Below are 24,626 nucleotides of genomic sequence, written 5' to 3'. Positions count from 1 at the left end.
TTAGTTTGAACAAGGTGTTGGAAACATTCCTCAGAGATTTTGGTCCAGACATGATAGCATCACACAGATGCTGCAGATTTGTCGGCTGCACATCCATGATGTAAATCTTCTGTTCCACCACATCCCAAAGGTGCTCTATTGGATTGAGATCTGGTGACTGTGGAGGCCATTGGAGTACAGTGAACTCATCGTCATGTTCAATGATTTGAGCTTTGTGACATGGGGCTGCTGGAAGTAGCCATCAGAAGATGGGTACACTGTGGGCATAAAGGGATGGACACGGTCAGCAGCAATACTCAGGTAAAGGATGTTTAGTTCAATTCAAATCAGCAGTTTCTACCAGCCCATCTGGCACCAACAACCATGTCATGTTCAAAGTCAGTTAAATCACCTTTCTTCCCTGTTCTGATGCTCGGTTTGAACTTCAGCAGGTCGTCTTGACCATGTCTATATGCCTAAATGCATTGAGTTGCTGCCACGTCATTAGCTATTATTAGCTATTTGCGTTAATGAGCAGTTAAACAGATGTACCTAATAAAGTGGCTGGTGAGTGTAGTTGACACTAGTTTCATTTTGACAAGCTATATTTTTTTGAGAGAGAGGTAAAGAAATAGTTGAACAACTTTTCACTGTGAAGTAGCTAGTAGTTTGGAAATAGTTTACCCAACACTAATTAGAGTTAGTTTCTTTTAATTAATTATTTTGCATGAAAAACAAATTGAATATTGGTTAACAAAGCGTTTTGTCCCAAAGGTCAGTTTACTTGCTGCTCTGTAGCTTTTGACTGTATCACATGATCTTCATCAGCAGATCTACAAACAGAGTTTGCTCTGTTATTGTTGGACTGCAGATGTTCAAATTTCAAAACTGCTGTTTCTAAAGTTAAGAGTGATAACCTTTTAATGTCAGATTCTGTATTTATATCTTAAGCTGCATTCCATTTTCATTTCCACACAAAATCCAACACTTATCAGTGCTCAATAGTTAATATAATGTTGTATTATTATAGCACTTGTATAATTTAAACATTATGCAAAAATAACCGAAATGTCAGTGCATTTTACTCCCATCTACTGAACATGAAATAAGTAAAAGTAAATAATTCACAGGGTGTTCAGACTGATTTGGGTGTGCAGACTCTGGTACAACTGAAACATTTCAAAATACCAAAATACAAAAATTACATCTGTGAAAAACACTACAGTGCAGGGACACTTACACAAGGACGTGAAAATAAAAGCTGAAATATAAATAAATAGGAGGTGTTTTCTTTCTAAGTTTCTGTGCTGTGGCTCTTATAATAGCTACACATATTTTTAGAGTTATGGAGTTGTGATAAACTTCTTAATAGGATTACTATAAGTGTTTTCGCGAGAGATTAAATTCACTGAAGTATTAATATCCTCCCTTGTCTGTCATGTATTCTGAATGTGTTTCTAGATCCAGGGCTCTAATAACTCTATTTTTGTCCTTGTCTCCACTAATTTGGAGGAGGAGATGGAGGTGGTGGTGGAGGAGGAGGAGGAGGAGGAGGAGGTGGGGGTCCTTTTACAATTGACTGGCTGCTGGTTTCTCAAAGACGATGGTGTTATTATTTTGGGCTCCAGTAATTACATTCATCGCCACACTTGCCATGTGAATGCTAACGCTCTGACAGGCGCAGAGATAAGGTCACAAGTGATGCTGTGTTTGGAGATGTGAGGAGGAAGTGCGTAATTAGCCGCCCAAAGTCCCTGTCGTGATTTAGAGAAGGCTATAAGGTCCTCTGTGATGTGAATGTATATCGTCGAAAACGCCCCAATTTGAGCCAAGTCCACTAGTTAGCTGCTGGCCTCGCTGCCTGTGTCACCCACGGTCTCCACAAGTGTCGAAGGGTTTCTGCTGACTTTTGATCCGCTGTGAATTCAACCAAACAGGATTACTTTTCCACGGTGTTTCTTTTATGGAAGAATACACAGCACAGGCCGGATAAAGTTCCCTAAGAGCTGTGACCATGCAGCAAAGTCATTCGCACTCTCAGTGTCTGCGTCTCCACAGCTCTTAAATGTGCTTAAAGGATAAGATTTAGAAATAGTTCTCTCCATAACATATCGCTGCTTTCATGTGAAAACCCTCCTCACAGGTTTTATTTGTTACTTTCAGCCAAAAGGAGCTCAAAATAACTCTTTTTTTTATTCCAAGCTCCTGAAAAATCAACACTTTAGACTTGCAGGAAGGTTTTAATCAGACATGGTGAGCTGACTGAGCCCCACCTGAGATCTCTGTGGCGCTAACGCAGAAGGTTATATACACATATAAGTGAAAGTAAGCTATTTAAAATTTGACTAAAGTATTTTATCAAAATGAAGATTGACCAAGATTACAAGTTTCTCCACATCAGTTACACATGCAATAATGCATAAACCTAATTTTCATGTTGCAGCTGGCAACGTTGGGCAGCTTAATCTATATTTAATCTTGTTGATTATATTTTTTATTAATAATCTGAATCTGCAGAATAATTGGTAGCTAAAGTTTTAACATAAATACAGAGGAACAAAAAGCACAATATCTCCCTCTGAAATGTAGTGTACAAGCATCAAGTAGCAGAAAATGGAAATACTCAATTAAATTACAAGTACCTCAAAATTATACTTCACAGAATTTGAATAATTGTTCTTAGTCACTTCCTGCCTCTGACGATATAACTAGAAATATAAATGTTTTATTAATGGGAAATTTTGTGAAGAAACTTAAAACTGAGAGACTTCAGCTCATTCAAATTCTGCAGCTCGGCTATTTAACCAGAACCAAGAGGAGAGAGCACATCAGGCCAGTCTGAGCTGCTCTGCAGTGACTTCCTGTTACATTTACAATTGAGTTTAAGCTCCTCCTCCTTGTATACAAAGCCCCACATGGGCTGAGACTGAGCTACATCGCTAACTCCTTTGTTAATATTTTTCTCCAAGAACACTGCAATCATCTGCTGCAGGTTTATTGGAGGTTCCCAGCAACAGCCGGAAGACGATCAGGGATGTAGCCTTTGTCAGTTACGCCTCAAAGCTATGGAACACACCACCTATGGATATCAGGGACACTAGCTTGCTAAATATCTGTTCACTTTGGCCTTTAACTAGCTCTGACTTCCTGATACAAGTCTGAAACAATTTCCTTCTATGCTTCACACTGCTGCAGCTCTTTTAAGATTTTACTCATAACTCTTCAACCAAAACAAGTTTCTTCACTACTATTATAGTACTATTGTAGTATAGAGAACCTGTGCACCCTTGGCTTAAAATAATTTACAGACAAACTTTTTTTGGAAACACTGATTTAATGTGGCCCTTTCAAGCGGTACATGCAGACATGTCCTAAAGGGACAGTCCACCCCAAAATCAAACACACATATTTTTCCTCTTACTTGTTGTGATGTTTATCATTCTGGATTGTTTTGGTGTGAGTTGCCAAGTGTTGGAGATTTTTGCTTAAGAAATGTCTGCTTTCTTTGAAATACAATTAAAGTAGACAGCACTTGGCTTGTGGTGCTCAATGCGTCAAATAAATGCATAAATAAATTTGAAAAATTCAACAGCAATGTCTCTTTCCGGAAATCATGACCCGCTTACTTGAGATAATCACAGACCTTGTTGTGAGCAGCTTCATGTAGGAACTATTTTCTTTCCACCGAACTACACTTGCCAACCCAATCTACTCATAGACGAGAGGCTCCTGCTTGTGACAGCGAGATATGTAAACCATAATGGTGTCCACCTCGGCTGAGCTGTAATGTTAGCTAGCTCAGTGGTGCTACATGAGCTAGCAGTAGATGCACGCCTTCCTCTGTGCGGTAATACGACTGTCGGGTGTAGTTAGGTAGAAAGAAAATAGCTCCTACATGAAACTGCTCACAACAAGGACTGTGGATTATCTTGAGTAACTGGGTCATGACTTCTGGAAAGAGACATTACTGTTGAGTTTTCCAAATGTATTGTTTTGGTAGTTTGAGCACCACAAGCTGAGTGCCATCTAGTTCCAATATCTTCAAGACCTGCACCTCACACCAAAACAGTCTATATTGAAAAATAGCATGATGTCCACAGTTCAGCTCTGTCTGCAACAGACGATGCCCTCACAGTGTTTGCTTGTCCTCCTTGTGTTATACAATAAGAACCTGCAAAAGTAACAATTGCACAAAAATGTTTTTCTCTACACATGAAGTGACATGATTATTTCATTCCCCACCACCACATAAGTGAAGGCAAACATTATTCATATTAGTCTGAAAGAGGTCCTGAAATAACTGTGATATAATGAAGCTTTAAGCACCTTTGCGCATTTTCTATGAATGAATACAACTTGTGAATGGTTCACTAAGCAGGGACAAACCATTAAGTCTAACAGGATCAGCAGCATGCATTATTCAAAGCACTACAAAGACCATTCATGGCCCATATCCTATTTGTAGAATACGTGCACATGTGCAGTTACAATATTACATCTTCTTTATTTAAAGCTTTCCGTGTTGTTTTTCAAGCCTATTCTGCATTTCTTACAGAGGAAAATGTTTGTCATGTGAAGATCAGTGTGCTTCACTCTTTGTCATCTTCATCTTTAAATACTCGCTGACTGGTGGCTACCATGATCCGTGAATCACAGGGGGAAAGAAAGGACACCCATTCATGCAAAAAACAGCCAGAGGCTTGAAACTTCCTTCTCCTTTAAAAAGTCGACCTGTTAGCATCAAAGACGAGGTGAGAGAGCTGCGGGGCCAGATATAAAAAGAGGACAAAATAATCTCATCAGCACCATCCTGGCATAAATCAGACGTGATTAGCTGCTGACAGTTTGCTCGTGTATTTATAGTTGTTGTATTATTACATAAAATTCTTAGACCTACTTGGCTGGAAGACAGAGAAGTGGCTTTTTTCATCTTATTCCAGGATTTTGTGGAACACCGTTTTGGTTTATTGTCTTTAAAGAACAATATTCTACTTTACAACACACTAAAAGGTGAAGTCTGCTCTTTCTGCAGGGAAATAAGCGCCTGAGCATGTAAAGGAGGATTTTCAAGCTTCACACGTGTCCTCCAAGCATACAGCAGGCTTAAAAATAACCCGTGAACATACAGTGAACTATAGATCCGTCGCTTTGGTAAATATCATGGGTAATAGCTTCACATGACATGATTTCTCAGAGAGGAATCGATAAAAGGGACTGTCTGTCCAAATCAAGTGTGCTCATGCAAAACAAAAAAATCCACATGGTTGAGCTGTTAGCTGATAGGCTTAGGCACTTCTGTAGATTACATTTGCTACTTCCTGTTTCCATGGAGAAAAGGAAATGAGTGTCCCCTGGCGAACAGAGTTTAGTTGGCTGACAGTTGAGGTCAGAGCCTTTATTGATCTGCCACAGTTGGGACAGAAGCACCATTTGGCCCTGTGCAATGCCTCACAGTCGCCTGCTGCTCTCAAACTATCGTCTGCTCCGCGTGGTATCTCACACTCGGAGAAGGACAAGCCAGAAGATAAACTGCATCATCTGTTTGTTTGGTGCTCGCAGCATCACCCTTCACTTTGCTGCATCTCTCAAATTTATTTCAAACCGTTTAAAACATGACAAAAGAGGGCAAAGCTGTGTCTCTGTGGCAGGTATTACAGTACCTGTCCCACGGGAGCCAGGTCACAGTAGGGGTGTTCTGTTTGCAGGTGAGCAGGAAACACAGCTGGGGTCTCCCGGAAGTGCACCCCCTTTTCGTCCAGGTGACGTGGGTGAAACACTTCAGCTGCTCCCCACAACCTGGCTGGCTTCCTAGAACCAGCACGGCATGGAGGGGAGAGTCCTTGAGATATCATTCCAACCACATTACCACTGTGTGTGTGTGTGTGTGTGTGTGTGTGTACACGATCATGCAAGCCAGTGTATGACGTATGTGTCTGTGCGAGTGTGTATGCGCTGCAGCGGCTCCATGCTGGATGTTGAAACCAGACGGAGCTGGTTAGTTCCTGGTGTCATGGCAACTTACAGAGGTCGTCCCTGAGTTTGGTATTCAGCAGCACTGTGGGGGCTTATCGCAGTGACATCATCGGGTACACCCTGTACTCTGTTAAGCCAGGGCCTGCACCGAGTTGCCCCACAACTTTGGGAGAATAATGATGAAATGATTCAAGAGTCTTTGTGTCTCCTTCATCAACAGCTTTTGGTGCATCGACAGGCAGTCGGGATTTTCAGGTCACAGCCTTCTCATCATTTCCCTTCAGTCAAAGTTATGACTATATATACCTGTTATATAGTGACGTACCTGTACCTGTCTATACCTATCTAGAGAGTTCAAGGTGTTCTCAGCCATAGAATAGAATAGAATAGAATATCGCTGCTTTGTTTGTAGATGTTCGTGTCTACATATGATGCGCTAGGTATCCTACATCTGTTATTGATGTTCCACAATGCCATGGCGATTTATGCTTGTTACATGCATTGCTTCTTTTGGACCTGCACTTGTATAGCGCCATTATAGTCTTCCGACCACTCAATTCGCTTTTAACACTACAAGTCACATTCAACCATTCATACAAACATTCATACACTGGTGGCCGAGGCTACCATACAAGGTGCCACCTGCTACTCAGGTTTTAACACGGCCATCGGGAGTAATTTGGGGTTCAGTATCTTGCCCGAGGATACTTCGACATGCAGACTGGAGGAGCCAGGGCTTGAACCACTTCTGATTAGTGGACGACCCGCCCAACCTTTTCAAAACACATTTCAGTTGTCAAGGGAAATGTACAGTTTCTGCTAGCTAGATGCACATGTTCTTTTTCAAAATAAACTCACAACATAAAACACCTCAATTTTCTGTAAATTTTGTTTGTTTGACCTGTTCAAAAACCGTGTAAAAACAACACATGGTTTTATGGGGCATTATGTGCTGGACCATAAAGAGAATGTGACGGTGCGTCATGCCGTGTGGGGCGTCTTCTGGGGTGTGTGCTCTGTTACCAAGGTGCATGCACTCACTCTAAAAACAAGATAGTTTACAATGTACAGGTATGTGAGTGGAGGTGGTGCATCAGTGTTTGTAATCCAGCCTTGGGCTGCTGAGTTATGCTGTTTATGGTGATTAGTTTGTCCAAATACTGTTACTTGATCACTGTAGCAGGCAGAGGTAACACAGAGCGATCCTCTTAAGATGGCACCCCCGTCCAAAAAGTTTAAGACAGCATGACATCAACTTGACATTCTCTGTAGCCAGAAGCAACTTCCTAAAGTATCCTCCCATAAAATTTTTCTAAAACTTCCATATTAATTAAAAAAAGGATGTAATGTGTTAATGAGTGGATTTTCTTTCACCATGGGAGAGCCACATTAGCTGTTTCCCCTGTTTCCAGTCATTGTGCTACGCTGAGCCAACAGTAACTGCAGTGGCTTCATATTTAGCTGACAGATATGGGATAGACACACTCACAGAAAAAGAGAGCAAAGAGCAGATTCACCAACTTTTGCCAAACCTGTGCAGCCTAATGTGTCATCCAGCCCCTCGGGTAGAGCCTGAGAAATCCTCTTTGAAGCTTCGGTGCAGCTCCAATAATGAGGGGGCTGAGTGCCGGGCCCCTACGTGAGGGGCATCCAGGGCCCTTATTGATCCCCTGTTAATTAGTCCTTAGGTGCACATTGGCGCATAATTAGACTGATACTGAGCTTAATGAATGCAGACAGCCACTAGTTCCTCGGGGGAATTGTTCACTGCTGGAAGGATGTAGAATTTGGTCAATCAGACATTATTTGGGGAAAAGCATGCTTATTATAGGCTAGATAGTATAATGTACACAGATCACATCTGAGCAGGATGTATATAATGTCACACGCAGCACTGTTTTAAATGCAGTTTAATGAGCTGTGATGAGTCTGTGTGAAAATGTGGCTTATAAAAGCCACCCTGATAACGTACCCTTCAAATGCTTTATCAAAGACAAGAGGGCTTTTAGCCACTAAGTGCTACTCAACTTGAAGGCGACTGATTTGATGGCAATGGACCATGGGGAATGTAAGAAAAAAAAAAAAAAAACCCAATACGGAAATAAATTGTTTCAAACAAAATATGCATTCTGACAAGTGACAAATTGGCCTTTTCAGGGGTGGACTGAGGACACAGTCGAAGTGCTGTTGTCTCCCCCGTGGGCTGAGAGTCATGCACTGCTGATGTTTAGAGAGGAACTTTATAGAGTCATTCGGACATTTTTATCTGTCTGTTGAACTTTAAAAAGTCTTAAGCATTTGTGGTGGTAACTGCAAAGTATTGAGTGGGTGATTCAAGTCTGGATGTAAAGGATGAATCCAGTGACACAGATGTCAAGTTAAAAGGAATACTTTACCTACAAAATTATAATTTGTATTTCAGTTACTCACCATGTGTTACGTTGAACTTGTCACAGGCTTTAATGGTCCCTAAATACAGAAGATCAGCTCACTCAGGATTTCAGGTAAACAGGTTATGATACGGTGCTTATTATGATTGCTTAGCAACCTCAGATGCAATCTGCCACCGCGCTCTTGAAAGCTGGCACAAAAAAAAGCACAAGAGCAGCGCCCAGCCCCCGACCTCGCATTTTCCAGGTGGTTAAAGACGCAGCATGTGTACAGCCTCTAATTTCCAGGGCTGGTACCTGCGGTTATTCCACAGGCTAGTTAATAACATGTCGGGCAGGAAATCCAAAGCGTGGGATCATTTTGAGAAGGTGAAGGACGAACCCAAGGTGATATGTAAACTCATCTTCATTGGTCGACTACAAACATGACGTATCATCTGAAACATGGAAGTAGCTACATGTCCATTAGCTACTTAGCACAATCATTACTGCTTTGCCGACAGCGTCATTAACAGGCGGCTCGCTCAGTGTGTGACGTGCACTTGTAGATAAAATATAGGCCTATATTAATGAAGGTTCATTAGTACGGTTTTGTATTTGTTAACAGTCTAACTGATACTATTCTTTCTCACACCTTCAACTCAAACCATTGTGTTGCCCCGCCCAAAATATATCATTTAATGATTGAATAATATCATAGTCCACTAATGGCTCTAAATGACAACTATTGGTCGACAAGGAAAATTCTTAGACCGGGGCAGCCCTACATGCGAGACAAACAAAGTTTTCTTCACAAATTCAAGGCAACACAGGGTGAGTAATTGATATTCAAACGGTCATTTTGTGTGTCAAGTATTCCTTTAAAAAATAACTTCATTTTTTAAAGCTGTTTAATTTATTCTGCTAGCAGCTATAAAGCTTTTCCATTTTTTCCATTTATATCTCTCTAATTGGACACACCATTAGTCCATTTCTGACCTTACATGGCCTACACTTGATGCCAATTTGCATCTGCAACAGGTAATGCACCTGCACTCTTTTATATTATATACTGAGTGCAGAGCATTGCATGAATAAGCTGACACCCATCAGGGAATAGTGACTTTGTTCCTGTGCCATTCAACAGGAGCGACTCCTCCTGTATCAGTCAATGTTGCTGAATGAGTCAGAGGGGCTCATTAGCAAAAGGGCAGGAGTCACCTTGCTCCCCTCGTCCTCAGGGCCACTGTCACTTATCGCTAACAGAGTGTCAGTGTGTCACTGGCATGCTAAACATTCCTGTATGATCCCACTCGTGTCAGAGCAGAGAATCAACTATGGTAATGTACAGTCGTTCTCCTGCGCTTGTGACTGTGTGCCTCAAAGTGACTCCTGTCAGCCCACTTTGCTTTGTTCTCCAAAAAGTTGTCTGATCAATGCCGTGATTATATGTCGGTCACGCATCACGCAACCCTTTGGCCTGACATGATGCAACAGTCGCTAATTGCAAGCTACATTCACCCAACTATCCTCTCTTGTAGCATGACAGACGCAGAACAGCATCAGGATCCCAGGGGACGTTCCTGAGCTATAAATAATATGGATCACATACATCTATGCAGGGACCCTCAAGCATTGGTATGCTCGCTTTGATATGTAAATTTAATCTCTGCTTTTTTCCCCTCCATGCCCCAGAGTTTGAGTAAGTGAAACAATTCAGAAGAATTTCACAAGGAGTCTCAGGTTTGGAATACTCAAACACCTAAAATGCTTCCTGAAATAACATTTGATTTTAATGCATCATTTGAACTGTGGTGAACTGATCAGGAACAATTAATACTAAAGTTGCCCGTCTGTATGTTCAGATTAATGAGTTACGATAATGATTTTAATGAGGCTAATTTGACTATGAACTGCCAACTCTCTGATTTGCATTTAAAAGCCAGTCATATTCATAAGTGGTGTACAGGAAGTAGAAACATCAAATGAAAAATGGCATTCACACAGCATTACAATTACAAATGCAAAGGTGAGTCATTCATATGTTTATTGCCTATTAGCAGAATGTGTCAGCGCACCTTTGTGAGGCAACAACCACAAGAAAAGATGGCAGCAGATGTTCAAGGTAGACAAGGCAAAGAGCAGCGCTGGCCGCAAATGGACACTCCACAGTTTATGGTTAAAAGCTTCTGATACAGCTTCAAATATGAACACTTAACTGAACGCCCCGTCTGTCACTCAAAATCAGTGTCACCAAGGTCAAGTTTTGAGAAGTACTGTAGGTTGCGACCTTCAGCACATACAGAGCTTGAATGTATGGAAGGGCTGCTTTTCAGAAACCACTTTTCTAAGTCATCTAATGTCTGTGCACAAAGGAGGGAAACCTGGTGTAAGGAGCATAAAACCTGCCCCCCTGAGAAATGAAAAGATCTGAACATCAATGAACCTTTATGTGGAGTTTTGAATCGGAGCGTGCAAAGCAGATTTACACCTCCTTCACCCTTCAAAGAGGGATTTTTTTTCCCTATTCAATAAACACAATTTCAGACTGTGACAGCATCTGAGGAAGGTTTGAATCTCTTTTCAAAGCAAAGTGTGACGCTGCTCCCCTCTTAGGTTCTCGGTATTATTTGGTGTCTCTGTTATTTTGTCCACACTTGCTCCAGCTCTGAGTTCAGATGTGAAGTGGCGGGTTTTGAAATGTGGGACTCCTGCTGCTCTCTTGTCATTTTTGACGTACCAGGAAGTGGAGGAAAATGAGCTGTGATCAAGATGGCAAAAGTCAGTGATGCTCCAAAGAAAGGAATAGGTCTTTCATTTCCATCGTTTGCACACACAGAGAAATGTTGGTTTCTCAGCGGTTCTTTGGCATGCTGTATTGCACCACTGCCACACATACCTCCTTTCCATCACACCTCTGGTTCTTGAACCGGTTCCGTGCAGGATTCTTGGTACCTTGGTGCTATCTAGCAAACTAGCCCATGTTTTCACCAGTTTTGAGTAGAATCATTGTAATCAAGGATGTGTCATCAACAGAGGGTGTTGCACGATGCACAGTGGAAGTAAACGCTCGTTGTAAGATAGCGGATCACACTGATTACCTGCGAGCTTAAGTTTTATTATCACAGATGTTTGTTTTTATCCCAAAAAACAAGCATAGACCATCTATTAATGATAAGAAGACATAGAGGACTTCTGTGCAAGACTCCATCCTCTCTTAACAACCTGTAGAATATGACACGCTCAATGATGTTGTCATGGTTCAAATTTCATGGTAAAAAATACCAATTTTTCGTGTTCTGTACCAGTTTAAATTTAGTCGAAATGCTCTGACCTGTTCAAAATTTTAAGAAACCTGAACAGAACCCGTTCCAAGATGGTGGAAAAGGAGTAACAAAGAACTTTTTAAGCCCCTGTATGGTTCTTTAGAGGTTCTTCACTGGTTCATCAGCTTGGTTTAGTTGAGTAGGAAAAGAATTTGAATATATACATATATATATATATATATATATATATATATATATATATATTAATATTATTAAAATAGCCTACAAAGAATGTATTTTCGGGAGGATAATACTGTACATTAAAGCATTGGCTTTCAACCCTTTTGACCCCATTTGCACAGAATATTCCAGGTTTGATGTGTTTTTCAAGTATTTAGTACGTCATATGAAATTATTAATAATTATTCATATTTTAAAGGTTCAGTGTGTAGGGATTTAGGGGGACATATTGGCAGAAATGCAATACAATGTAATAAGTTTTTTTTAATGTATAATCGCCTGAAAATAACAATCTTTTTTTCATTACCTTAGAATGAGCAGTTTATTTCTACAAAGGGAGCGGGTCCTCATCCACAGAGTCTGTCATGTTGTACTGCCATGTTTCTACAGGAGCCCAGAATGGACAAACCAAACACTGGTTCTCCAAACAGTCTCCAATCAGCGTTTGAGAAACACTGATTTGTAATGTGAAACAGCGTAATTCAGCATTTTTGCCTGTTAAAATCTGCTGGTCCGTTTGTTTGGAGAGGAAGAAACCTGTGGATAATTTGCAATCCTCAGTGCTAGATGCTAAATCTTAGGCAATGTTCCTTTAAGTAAAAGTGTCATGCAGAAGCATACTGACCCCTCTATGGCATTATCTGTCATCATTGAAGGTCACCCCACTCAAAAATGTAAAACCAATGTGCTATATGGCACTTCTAATGGTTCAGTGTAGCACTATTTGACAAAGGGGCTGTATAGCACCTTTAAAAGATGGGTGTCAAAACAGGTTCCTGTATGATTATGAGCCAAAGAACCGCTTCTGGGTCCTGTTCAGCACCATTTTTATTTAGAGTGCCGTGTCTACAAACATCCTGAGATCTATCACGAGAGTGCCACACACACACAGACGCTCACACATTCACTTTTTCACACAAACAAGCACCTCAAAGTGGAAGCAAACACCACTATGTGCGCTAATTCTCAGATTTTGAGTTTCACCGAAGCACAGATTTATAGATAATTGACACTCCTGTTTGCCTGCGCACATGGTGCGCAACAAGGCAGCATCTCAACTGTAATTGTGTGAATGGCCCCAGGCTATGCACAACCTACTTGAGGTTAGTTAGGCTCCTTCTCCTTCTGCCCTGTTTGAAAGTCATTGCCAAACCAAGTTAAACTAAACGACGTCCACCCTGGGGCTCAGTGTTATATCACACAACTCAGTCAGGCAGATGGCTGCGTATACTTAAAGTCTAAACTCGACTTGCTTTGTGCTGGAGGTTTATCGGTGTAAAGTATGCATTGCTGTGCGCACAATACAAACACATGCATACATGCACTTGAACGGGGATATAGTGGAGAGCGATGGCTTCCAGCTCAATACAGAGAAAGAGAGTTGTGCCAATATCTGAATCCCTCATCTAATTAATGTTTACATAACTGTGGCTAATGTAATTCATGCTCGCCCATGTTGAGAGGGGTCAAAGAGCTCGGGGAAGCCCACCTGAGTTGACAATGTGTGGGAGTTGTATGCACAGCCCAGTGAACTGGACACATCAGGAAGGATTGAGAGGAGAAAAAAACTCTAATTACAAAACACAGCTTGCAAACAGCGACCACAGAGCAGTTCAGTAATCACATTGAAAGTTCTTGGAAAACTTTGGCTATGATCAATGAATATCTGGTCCCCGCACCCTGATTAGTATGTAAAAGTGGAAACAACAATTAGCTATGTAAATGCATGTACTCAAATATAATGACCTGAGTTAAAATTAATTTCTTCTATTTACAGTATCCCGCAGCAGAACAAACTCTAAAGCAATCAGGACCCGCTGCCATCACAGAGCACTTAGTGAGTTTTTTTAAAAGGCGCTGTAATTTAATTGCGTGGAATCGTGAAAGCTAATCTAAATTGCTGTCTCGGCAGGGCAAGGGCAACAAAGACGAACGTCACTTTTACTCCTTGTGACGAATATCATCCTCATTTTCAAGGGACATAACAAAGAAAACACTTTCTCTGTCAACAAAGTGAGTTTATTAAACAGAAGGCAAGTTTAAAAATAGCAGTCAATTTAATGTTTGCAAGATTAATCATATAGTGAGAGCAACACATTTAACTGTGCTATAATTAGATATGTAGCAAACTAACCCCCGGTGCCTTACAGTTTTTTTCTGTGCTGAACACGCAGAACAACACATCTGAAGATGACATCATGATGACGTTTGTCTCAGCTCCTGCTCATGACTGTGAGCATTCAGAATTACAAAGGTTCACAGAGGAGGATGATTGTTAAGGTGAACTGTAAGGTGGAAAAAAGCCCTCCGTGGCAAAGATACAATTTTTTGGATACTGGAGAGGCTTTTCTAAAGATTAGAGAGATGGTATAATGTGAACCTTACAACAAAGAGGAGATTTAGGAGCTGAGGCAGGATGTGGTAAGCAGCTTAGACTACATACAGAGGTCAGTGTTAGCAAGCAAACTGAATGTTAAATCGACAGATAGCCAGCCACTTCAAAAGTCCAACCTTTGATGCTGAGAGAGGCCAAAAGTAGAATGTGTGGTGGTGAAAATAGACCCAGTGAGACAGAACCAAAAGAAAACACAACAGGCCTGTAGAGGTCTCGTGCTCTGGACATGGACAACACTGTATGAAACAAAACAAAAACAAGACAGGCAACGGGTAGGAGCATCAGTGCATCGCCAGCAGGATATCCTAAGGTCTGCCAAAGCAGCTGAAGCACAACAGCAGATAAACTGAGGCAGCATAGAGAAAGAAGAAGATAGAGTTGCTTGAAATCACATCGTGGGCAACCTACAATGTGGCTGTGTGAAGACCACGCGTATCCTCTGGGCTCAGACACAGCGGTGCTTAAACATATCAGGATGCAAAGTCTTTCACAAGGTCAAAATGCTTGGCAGCATAACAAGAGCCTGGCAGCTGCAATTGAGAGCATATGAACAGAAACACAATTTTTACCCTTTAGCAGTACAGAAGCCAGTAAATAAAACTTACTTTAGAGAAAGAGTTTAGGCAGCTCGGAGAGGCTAGGCATCAGGAAATCCTTGTAAATGACAGATAAAAACCACAACTCATCATATTAGACAGAATATGTCATTGTAGAAAGCTCTTAAAAGTTTATTTTTCATCTGTAAAATATCCTGTATAAGTCATATTTTGGTCACAATCAATAAATAATCAAATTTTGAAAGAATAGTTTGACATTTTGGGAGTATGTCAGGATGTTTGGTTGTATTACAAACAAATTACTTGTTAATTGCTGAGCTCTGGTACGCAAATTTTGGTACATTTAAAACCTTGCTTATTTCCCAAAATGCAAAAAATAGCCTTTAAAGGAATACTCAACACACAAATGACCATTTGTATGTCAATTACCCACAAAAAAGTCACACTAACTATTGATCGAGGCAGTGGTTGACCAGCAACTCCCGTGTTCACTGAGGTACAATTACTGTTTTTGTCAATGGAGTTTGGCTTTGGAGTGAGCATAGATAAAATTCACTCTTAGTTCAGTTCCCTGAGTATACAACTGGATAAATGAGACTTAGATTACACTGCATGAATTGTTTTAGAGTTGTTGTTTTTTTTACAGATGTTTTGATATAGTTTTGCTGCTGTTAAAGCTATAGTGCGTAACTTCTACAGGTCCGTAAATGTCCGTTTCACCCAAGCCACGACTAGAGGAGATGACACAATGCTGATTAAGCCAATCGGCTCCTCTAACATCTCGCGGTATTTTTCAATATATATCATGCGTGTCGACCGCCGACATTCCCGCGCTGGCACACAGGAAATGCTTCCTCACAACAAGAAGGGAGGGGGAGGAAGAGCGGAGAGTGTCATAGCAAGAGGTAGAGCACAGGTAGAAAGAGAAAGCAACATGGCGGAGAAGCAGCCGAGACACGGTTCAGAAGTGGATCCTACCACAAAGGCAAGTGTTACTCTGTGTATGGTGTGTGGCAACTGGCAAGTGTTACTCTGTGTACACGGTGTGTGGCGAGTGTTACTCTGTGTACATGGTGTGTGGCGAGTGTTACTCTGTGTACATGAAAGTGCCGCCAGCTTATTAGTTGTAATAACGCATTATCCGCTGGGAGGCGACAGAAGTTACGCACTATAGCTTTAAACATGGAACCCTATGACTTCAGTCGATCAAGAAATTTCTCAGTTTGCGGATTCTTTGCTAACAGGAGGCATGTTTTCTTTCATTTCATGATTTCTTCATTAATACAACATAACATGAGGTAAATAATTTATATACAAATGGTCATTTGGGTGGTGAAGTATTTCTTTAAGGCAGGGGTGTCAAACATACAGCCTGGGGGCCAGAATACAGTTCTTTTCTTTCACTTTGGTGTGGTCTTGTTAGGATGTTAGGATAACTACACAGGAGTTGAAATGTATGGAAAAATGCACATGTAATGACTGTGAGTAGTCCACTGACTGAATGTGGACAAACTGAGAAATGTTGTTAAACTGCATTTATTCTTTTGAAGACATCAAAGGCGGTTTGTTATCTGTTTTGTGAATGGATTAGCGTTTTTAAAATGTATTTCTTTAAACAAAAAAAAGGTATTTGGAGGTATTTGCCATTTATAGGATATTATGTGGTGGTTTTACTGCTCCTGCCCACCTGCAGTCAAATTGGACTACATCTGGCCTGTGAACTAAAATGAGTTTGACCCCCCTGCTTTAAGGGATCCTAATCTTGTCAGGAATGTTGGTCATATGTTTATCAGTGGCGTAAGGCAGTTAGGACAGGCCCCAGTGCATGGTATTATGATGGGCCCTGGTGCACACTATTTACTTGTCACACGCTTAAACTAGCCACCTCATATCATATAGTCTCAACACATGATTAAAAAGAGACTTGACACTGGCCAACATCTCCCCATCCCCCTTTTGCATCAAACTCCTACAGAACAGCCTCCTCATCAATTTCTATATCATGATGATCCCAGGGCTGATCGCTTTGCAAAGCGGGTGGATCCTGGACATGTAGCTGGCTGCTAGCCTCTGTTGTTGTAACATTAATGCTAACAGCAGTAATGCTAGCAGACCCGGTGTTCTTACTGCGGCTCTTTGCAGCTGAGGCTTGTGTTTATCATACACTGACCTCTAGCCCGTGACATGTGCACCAGTCATTGGCATCCAAATATATTTGCGTCATAGTGAGTGGACACAGACAAAAAATGCATCTCAGGTACATTCGGTAGTAAAAACAAAACCCAAAGACGTGATCTGCTGCTTTTGTTACAATTTTATTTTCAAGATAGGATGATAAATCATTGAAAAAAATGTATGCACAGTGAGTACAGGATTATGGCTGCTGGTGCCACTGATCTAAACGCATTGTTGGAGTTCCTGCTCACTTTACCCCACCCCCTGGCCCCACTGCCCCACTGCAACCGCACTGCCTGCACTGTCTATATTTACGCCCCTGATGTTTATGTTGAAAGTGGATATAGGCAGATCTATTGTTTACTGTTGTATTAAACTCTCAATTAATCATATCGGTTTCAGCCTTAAAAATCCAGGGGCGGACTCATGGGCAGATGAGTGATTTCAGTAAATTTCTGCTACCTTTCCTCAAACAAGTTAGGTTTCTAGAGCTCGAGGGACGGCTTCATCAGATCCTCTGTATTGCTAAATGTTTGGATGACCTCCCATCATCACTGGATAAAGGGGGCACAGTGAAGGACAGGGCAGTTCCTGGCACCTCTTCTCCATCTGACAGCTGCCTTTCTATGTTGCTCATCCCAAGAAACAATGTCACTCTTGAGTTGTCCAATCACTCACGCTGATGAATTGACGAGACGAGATCAGCTCACATGTCCGACTACCTGCCATCCGCCCTCACTGTACCTGCCTCTTCCTCCTCACTGTCTCTGTTCTCTGTATCTCTAATCATGAGCATTGGTACTGTATATTCACACGCTCCCTCTCTCTGGAGGGTTAAGCCTGATGTTGAAAGGCTCCTGACAGAGGAGCAGATTAATGTGTGTATCTCTGCTGATTGATTCATTACATTAGTTTTATTTGACTAGTTCAGCTGATTGATGTCGAGCTCTGGAAGCTTTTAAATTACAGCCACTCAATCGAATTAATCACAGAGAACAAAGTTCAGTCCAGCAATGATCCTCTGACACATCCAACACCACAGTTTCATTTATTAAAAATATATTATTCGTTGTACAATTACAAAAGTCAAACCCACATAGTTTGTTAATTTCTTTAACTACTTTATTTGGAGTACAACATGATAAGTTTTGTTCTTTCTTTTGTCTGTGTTTTCTTTTCTTGTGCTCTTCTCGGATTTTTCCCAGAGTGCTGCTGCTGTCTGGTGTAATTGTCTCATTTTTGATTTGGGCCTGGGGCCACTGTGTGATCAGCGCCTGTTAGCTCCTCGCCAATGATCAGAAAGGAACCAAGGATGGAACATAGACACCTACACAAACAATTAGAGAAAGAGGAATGCTTCGCAACTCACTGTAGGAAACCCACGGCCGGTCATCTTCTGATCTTAACCAGTAAAACAGAGAAAAGAAAACAAAGAATGAGTCACTCCATTTACTCAGGGGTAAAACATGCACGGTAAGGAGGTCAGTTATGTACGGCATGTTTTTTTTATTGGACAGACACTTCTAATTATCTTCTGATGTGATATAAAGACAAAATCAAGACAATGTTTTTGTTGTGAGATTTTCTTCACAAGGGCTATCAAGATATTTTTTGCAGCTCCACCATGATATATAACACAGCCCGACCCTTTTATTGTTTTCCTCATTAGGCTATTTACAATGCACTTTGTGAAAAACAACAATGCATCTCTTCCTGAACAAACACAGCTGATTTCACCACATCTTCACTGGCTTGCATCCTGTCTAATGTGACGGAGGACATTCATTACGTGTGCTACGGGGCAAATGCCCTGTGCGGTCATCTGCAAGGACTCTGTGAGCATGGCTTTAAGAGTTTGTACACATATAGAGGCAGGGTGAGGCTTTCTTGGAAGTTAGCAATTTGATGAAGTAGTCGCCATCATAACATCTCTGGTTTCTTATAGACAAAGGCCAGGAGGTGTTGACTGAACTGGTCACTGCTGTGTGATGGTGAATGTTTCTTTTATGAACCATAACTTATTGTGAGTGCTTTTGTCTGGGAAAAAAAAGTTGCAGCTTGGTTGAAGAAAGGAAGAAAACACCACGCTGCCTCCACCACACTGTTTGCTCTCATTAGCGCTCCACTTGACAATAAATCCATCCCACATCCACCAAAACTGAATCTGCTCTTCAAAACAAAGCGTACGACTGGGAAGGGTTTTGCCATACACATTAGAATATTACATAAGGCAAAAGTGGTTATATAATTGAAGGCATAAACATTTCAATCTGCATGTCAACTTAGACTGGTGTGACAATCTTGTTTTTGGATCTTAACCCAGATAAAAAGTCCTTGCATAAACATATGTGAGTTTAACGACCAAGGTGACAGACATTGACAGAGACAGAGATGCCTCTGATTGTGACATGAAATGAGAGTTTTATGGTCTTTGGCGCTCAATGTCAAGCCAAGCTTAAAATAAAGAAAACATTTGAAATGTTACTTTTCTGTGGGTGTCTCCTGTCACATTGACCTGTATGATAACTGTCACCGTTGATGCGTATGATGTTTGTCAATCATTCTGTGCTAAGGCCTGGAGATATTTTGTTCTCTCCCAGTGGATCATACTTTATGGGTGCATATACGAATGACAGACCCAGTATTCTGACAGACACACTGAGTTATAAATGATTCAAACCTAAGCCATGAGGTGACACAAGGAAGACAGTATCAGCATTATATGTTCAGATTAAAGTGACAGTTCACCCCAAAATCAAAAATACATATTTTTCCTCTTACCTGTAGTGCTATTAATCAACCTAGATTGTTTTGGTGTGAGTTGCAGAGTGTTGGAGATATCAGCCATAGAGATGTCTGCCTCCTCTCAAATATAATGGAACTTGATGGTACTTTGAAAAATTCAACAGCAATCATGAAATCATGACCCGGTTACTCAAGATAATCCACAGACCTTGTTGTGAGCATTTTCATGTAGGAACTATTTTCTTTCCAACAAACTACACCCACCAACCGTATCACCATGCCAAGTGTAAGTGTGCATCCACTCATAAATGAGAAGTTTGTGCTTGTGAGTGTGAGATGTAAACATTATGGGGTCCACCACAGCTGAGCTTTAATGTTAGCTAGCTCAGTGGCTAGCCAGGTAAGTTTGTCGTAGATGCATAGAATCTGCCCGCTCCATTGGGTTGACAGATTCTTCTGGTATTATGACATGACACAGTGGTTTCTTGGTTAAAATAAAAAACAATGAGCACCACGGGTGGGACTAATGCCGTTGTCAAGCTGTTGTCGAGCTGTTGTAAAGTGGTGTGCTATTGTCAAGAGGTGTGTCATTTTTTAAATGACATTTCTATTGAAGGATAACTGTAAATCATACATACCTTGGGAGTCCATGAAGATACAGGTTCAACACATAATGACATTGATTCCATGTATAAAAATAAAATAAAGCACAGTAGAAAAACAGTGGATAGATAAATAAAATAAAGAAAGGAAAAAAGAGGAGAAGGTCTTTTAAATCACAGTGCATGAAAGAGAATATCAATATCCATTCTAAATGTCATGTCTTCTCAATCTCGCCTGACATTGCAGTTTGTTTTTACGTCACTCTGCTCCACACTTAAAAACTCATCAAAACAGGTGGGCTATGCTGACATGGCTACGCATCTGTGTGGACTTAAAATGACGTTGGATTCAAGCAGATATGTTGGTCTCTAGTGATCATTTAGAGAAAATTGAATCTCCAATGTCAGACAATGTCAGATTAAAGATAGGAACAAATGAGCTGACAATTCTGTCGTATATCAGGCAAATCTAGTTCCATTATATTTGAGAGAAGGCAGACATCTCTATGGCCGATATCGAAACAATCTAAATTAATAAATAGCACTAAGAAGAGAAATATGTATTTTTGATTTTGGGGTGATTTGTCCCTTTAAGGGGCCCCTAAGAACCACTTATGGTTGACGTGTGTTTTCAAAGAGCAAAGAAAACTGGGTTACAATTTTGGTCGAATGGCTTTGCCCTAGATTTCTCTTGAGATGGCAATTTCTGTCACATTATGAAGCAGTCAAATCTACACAGTGTCAGAGTGGACATCTGCTGCCTCACGCATTTGAATAAAACATTATTCGTCACGAATCACTAAAATAAAACATCACTTAACGACATGAAATCATGCACAGGGGTAGAAAATGTATTTCCTGCAACCCTTCAATATAGATCTCATTAGTACAAAATAATGAAAATGGACTCCTGCCCACAGCATACCAAAGATCTTCAATATACATTATAACAGCAGTGTGCTATAATAAGCAATGTAGGTTTCATCTATACGTCAACTGAGAATATTTAATTTTCACTAAATAGGGAGATTGGTTTCCTGTGTCAGAGCAGGAAATTCATATTACAGCAGCAAAAAAGTTACACTTTAAACATATGAGGCTACATATTTTTGTCCTGGACGTGGACCAGTGACGTAACCTATCACTGAAAGCATTAGTCCTGCTCCTTCTGTCCTTTTCCACACCAATATATAAAAGGCTATGAAAGAAATAAAACGAAAATGACATTTTATTCCCCACACACACCATCCTGTTGCTGTAAACGGTAACTAGCACACCGAGTGTGTGTTATATTGTCCTGAACAAATGCAACATTAACGCCTCCTGTTTGAGTAACCTTTGCTAAAAAAGTGCAGCTGTTTTTGGAAATTATTGAAGCTTTAATAAAGATGGAACTTTATGTTGTGACCTGTTTTAAAAGATTTACACCTTCATTGGGAACAAACAGGCTTGGGGATGGGTGCCATGGACAGGGTAGAGACGTCAGAGTGTAAAGTGAAAGATGAACGCATTGTTGGTTTTGGTGTTTCCACAGGATTTGTTAACAATAGCACAATGTATTATGTATTGACTGCTGGTTTGATGTTAGTACTCACTATCTGATTTAAAGATAACCTTTTTATATCAAAGTTATTTGGATGTTTAGTCTCCTTTTTGTGAGGTTTTAACTGGAAAATCCAGCCATGGTTGTGAACAAACAGAAAAGTTAATTTCGACAAAGATTCAATATTGTCCTTACAGATGTTAGTTTCCCTCCTCGACCCCTGTGTGAGGAGATCTGCATCCATTATGTGAACAAGCATTAAGGAAACGTCTGAGTTTACACCTCCGGAGCTACACATGCTAGATTCATATAGACAGAACAGCCCTCGGGGGCTTCGCTGCATTATGGACAGCTCTGCTTCACACGTTCTCATGCAGGCTGCATACGTACGCACTGTTGAGTTGCATGCAAAGAGAAGCCTGGCAAAGCCAGCTGTCTTACATTTAATTTTTCAAAAGGTGATCATTTGAAGAGCTTCAGGGGATTGTGCTTTTTTAGCATTTCAAATGTCTTACTTCAGATACGCTGAAACATGCGTCAAGACAAATTCACACCTTTGAAAAGCAGCTGAGCAGCACTGAAGAATACTTGAACATCAAGAGTCCTGGAGGCAATACTGGTCAGCAGCTTTCATCCTGCATAATTAATGAGTCTATTTAGCCTTAAACTGCCATGACTGAACATTATCATACATCTAATTACTCATATATCTAATGTGCTGGTTGTATGAAAGCTTGGTGTAGTTTTGTGGTCTATTGTAAAACCAGAAATGCCATTTCTGTAAAAATTTCCCATGTCTTTTTTCTTAAGACGAAAGGCCAAGCTCCCACTTCTATTAGAGAAGTGTTTTTATAACAGGTTATATCACTGGGCTATAAACCAGAAGGACACCTGAGCTACAGGTCAGGTGGCGGTCTGAGTCTGGAGCCCTGAGCTCTGCAGTCCCAGCGATCAGCACCAGAATACCTGTTCAGACTCATTTAAACAGCCAGAGTGACCTTGTTTATTGAAATGAGTTTGTCAAAGTCGAGCAGAACACCGGAAGTATTAGGAAAAACACAGCTCAATCCGCTGGGGAAGGCTGTGCAATTATTTAGGAAGGGACAGCTTGGCGAGAAGCACTTGTCCCTCTTTTTAGCAGATCGCAATTAGAAAGGCAAATGATCAATTAAAAGAATCTGTTGCCATGGAGAGTTTTGGTCGTCTGACAGTGTTTCTGTGAAATCCTTTTCTCAGAGACACTTTGAACTGGCTCGTATGGAGATTCACTTTAACTCCATCAAGTCCTGATTCTCATCCACTCTTTTTTTTGCATTTTCTACCAGCAAAGGTCAGACACAAAGGTCATATTAAGTGGAAACGTTCCAAATTCCCCAAAAGAATCATTAAAGTTTTATTTAATCTAATGGTCTGAGGGACACTTCCTAATTGAGGAAACAAAGGGATAATGGTTTAAGCCCGAGTCTTTTCCGGTGTGGCATCACAAGGGAGGATTTCTCTCCCTGTGATCTGTGCAGGGACAGTGATTTGAAAATGAGGTGACATGAGTTGACCAAGAGCAATCGCTCTCTCATCTGGCGGTGTTTTCTATTTGTGTCAGCCAACATGTGTTTTTCATGATGGGACCTGACACCTCCCTGCGGAGCAGCACGGAGCATGAAGAGCGACAAAGTGGAGAGGCTATAGGAGAAACAATTTCACACCGACTGCAAATTACACTCTGATCAGCTAAAATGTCTGAACATAATGTGTGAATGTTCAAAGACGACAGATATTTGAGAGAAAAATCAACTTTGTACTTCTTGACGACATTTACAAAATCAAATTTTCTCCTCATCTTTCTCTTAAATTGCCTGTTTTATTTTATGTGAGTGCACAGTATGCAGCAAGTTACTTTGACCTCTGCGTACACTGTATGTCTGGAACTTAGTTTTTCCCCGGGCTGAATGTCTGGCTGAAATGGATTTACTGTTAAAGATAATGGGATGGGTTTTACCACACTGTGGAAGGTGACTTAACATTTATAAGGAGTTTATGCCTAAGTGGAAAAATGCTATGTTTTTAAGGGTTTCCACAGACATTAGTAATTAGCAGTTTCATTGTATTGCACAATAGCTGAACTAAGTGTGAAACAGACAAGTGAGAGTTCTGCTTTTTATCATCAAACTATTTAAGATTCTAATGGCTGGTATTGGATTAAGCTCTCCATCTTGAAAGCGTGGCTTGGCGGCAGGCCCCTCTGGAGCGGTGACCGAGGCACCCGGTGGCAGAGGTAGTGACGTAGGTACGTGTAGCAGCAATGAATCACTGGAAGACAATGCCCCTCTCGCAGCCTGAGCTGTTTGCTGATGCACATTCATTGAAAACAACACAGGTCAGGAGGCAACCTGCTGGGGAATCATTAGTATGGTGCAATGTGCAGAAACAAAGTCAGCCCTGCAGACTGCACCAGAATATACCTGTTGTACACACAACTATTGGATGCTATTTGATTGTCCTGATTAGTCATCATTGTTGCATTATGGCACTGTAACTGTTGTGAATTTGATCAAAAAGAGCTGTTACTGTAGTTTGTTGTTTAATATTTTTGTCATGTAAAGCACATTCAAATCTGATTCTGCACACATAAGTCTGAAAATGTGCTGTGACTGAGAGGCAGAAAATTGAAAATCAAAACTTATTGTGCCTTAATATTCAGTCTTTCACCTTTAGAAACCAAGAACCCCCGCAATTATTTTGAACTAACCCATTCAAGTGAAAATGCCAGCAGGTCTGGCACCTA

The sequence above is a fragment of the Epinephelus lanceolatus genome, chromosome 20, assembly GCF_041903045.1.
Source record: "Epinephelus lanceolatus isolate andai-2023 chromosome 20, ASM4190304v1, whole genome shotgun sequence".
NCBI classification, from domain to species: Eukaryota; Metazoa; Chordata; class Actinopteri; order Perciformes; family Serranidae; genus Epinephelus; species Epinephelus lanceolatus.
Note: the sequence above shows the minus strand (reverse complement) of the source record.